Genomic DNA, 2,738 nt, shown 5'->3' with positions numbered 1-2,738 from the left:
TGGGAAACTCGTCTTCTCACTGAATAGAGATGTGCCTATAGAAGAAATTCTTAATGGCAATTCAATTTAGTATGAAATGGAATTTCAAGACCTCAAGATTTCAGTTAATGGAGAAAAAATCTTAGATATGTCTGTCGGCACTCAAAAGGATGTCCCTTTTATAGAGATTACTTTAGGGTTAGGAGTTGACTCCCCCATCTCTGAAATGGAGGTTGCTGTCGCACCATTACCCACTGTATCCTCTACTCATGAGGATGAGAAGTAAAAGTCGATAACGATCTACAAAGGACCATCTCAATCTAAAATCAGATCAAATTCTAGCACTCATTTCGTCGGCAAGAACCAAAGAAAGAATTATCTTCAAAGAGCCAGAAAAAGAAATCTTAAGGCCAGATAGACTGCTGAGTCAAAAACCTTAGATCAAGTCAAATTTGAGGTCAATTGAGAACCCGTTGTTCCTTCTACGTACCCTCTCCTTGCCCAAAGGAGGGTTGTTGTAGAGTTGAGAGCACAATCTTCAATACACCAACTTGACTACTACATAGAAAGACTCGAGCAAAAGAGAATTGAGCGATCACCAGTAATAGGCCATAGGCCCCCAACTGAGGGTTATGATCCGTCCACTCTACTAGAAGATGTTAAGGCGCATTACTACACGTGTCCCACTACAAGTTTCGATACTCTTTTCAAAAGAGATTGGGTGTGCTTTGAGGATTACTCTTCCTTGTATAAGAGAATGATTTTTTCTTCTCTAATACTTGAGATATAATCCCTGCACTCAAAATAAAAAGATCAATCAATTTAAGGTATTTGAAGAAAGTGAAGGCTCTTCTCAAAAAAATAATTGAAATCAAAATATGCGCGAATGCGCCAAGAATCAAGAAGTGCACAAAGTGCACCAAAGTCAAAGATACGCAAACTGTGTCACTAGAAAAAGAGAAGAAGAGTAAGAGGCCTTCCATCTTTTGAATCCTTAAATCTCAAAATAAAACCCAATTAACTTTAAATACTTGACTTTGAAAATCCTGAATTCAGATTCTTCAACATGCGTGAAATTTCTATCAGATAGAAGAACATATACAAGAGAATCGAAAAGATTGAATTTCTCTCTTCAACTTAAATACTTTGAAATCAATTTTAATTCAAACTTCGTACAAGGGAGACCCCAGTTCAGTTTCTACAAAACTTGGTCTGGGTCAACAAAACCTAAATTCTTAAACATTTTCAAGGTAAGTTGGAGTCAACACTACTTCTCACTGCACTTCTAAATTTGTTCCCACATGTCGTTCCGACAGGGTCCAAATGGTTAGAGGAAATTTCCAATAAAATGATCAAATCTTTTACTCCTGAAAAAAATTCAAATATTGTCCTTTAGAAATGGGTATAAGTCCTTGCATAGAGGCATCTTTTCCTTTAAGGCCTTTTCAACAAAATTACACTCTACGATGGGTCCAAGATCAGACCTACTAGAGGAGTATTTTGTAATGCTGGGAATTGCCATTTAAATTCAAACCACAACTGAGCAAAGTGCCTGACTCCAATTTCAAGAGCTCGAGGCCTTATAGAGCTGTTTTTAAGGCTCAATAAAACTCCGAATCGTACAAATCCTGAGTGGTTTAAGCTCGTGATAAGATAGCGCGACTTAGAACTTTCCAAGTAGGATACTTGGTCTAGGTTCTTTGGTTGCATATCTTAGCCTACTGAGAAATCGGTGGAGGAGCTTGAACGAACTCAAGACTATCCTCTTGTCGTAGAGACGGTCTTTGAGAAAATTTCAAACATTAACTGATCAACCCTGGAGAATGCTACCCAATATTCTTAAATATTGGGGCAGCTCTTCAGGAAGTACCATGCCAGATGAGTGTCAAAACTAAATCAACTTCAAAACTCTTCAAACTTAAATTCACCAAAATCAAAATTCAATCAAATCAAATTCTCCACATTCAAATTTAAAATCTTCCAAATTCAGATCTCTATCCAAAATCACAATTTCAATCAACCTCAAATCATGTCAAATCCAATCAAAATCCAAAATTTAAAAGTCATTCAAATTCAAAACCAAATCACTCCCTACTTTTCCTTAAGGTTAGGTGTGAGTCCCAGAGCTTCCTTTCCTTAGGATTAGATCTGCTGGTGGTGGAGCAAGCCCCTCGTGGCACCATCCTAGCATCAAAAATCAAATTTTGGGTTAGATAGCTTTTACCGAATCCTTAGAGATTCTGGCAGACTATCTCCTTGGCTAGTTCCCATAGTTAGATGTGAGTCCCTGTGCTTTCTAGCTAGGTTAGTCATTGAATACCCAGTACAAATCCGATCCATTAGGAGTAGGTGTGAGTCCCTGTGCTTCCTATCTCCTAGGATCTTGACTGACTAAAAGTGGAATTAAGCCTATTGGGCCCCACATAGTCTAGTCACTCTCTCTTTTCTTTAAGGTTAGGTGTGAGTTCCCGTGCTTCCTTTCCTTAGGATTAGACCTGCTAGTGGTGGAGGAAGCACCTCGTGGCACCATCTTAGCGTATAAAATCAAATTTTGGGTTAGATAGCTTTTGTCGAATCCTTAGAGATTATGGCAGACTATCTTCTTGGCTAGTTCCCCTAGTTAGATGTGAGACCCTGTGCTTTCTAGCTAGGTTAGTCATTGAATACCCAGAACAAATCCGATCCGTTAGGAGTAGGTGTGAGTCCTTGTGCTTCCTATCTCCTAGGATCTCGACTGACTAAAAGTGGAATTAAGCCTG

This window comes from Dendrobium catenatum, unplaced genomic scaffold (genome assembly GCF_001605985.2).
Source record: "Dendrobium catenatum unplaced genomic scaffold, ASM160598v2 fragScaff_scaffold_716, whole genome shotgun sequence".
Lineage (NCBI taxonomy): Eukaryota > Viridiplantae > Streptophyta > Magnoliopsida > Asparagales > Orchidaceae > Dendrobium > Dendrobium catenatum.
The sequence above is the reverse complement of the archived record's forward strand: the minus strand, read 5'-3'. Positions refer to the sequence as shown.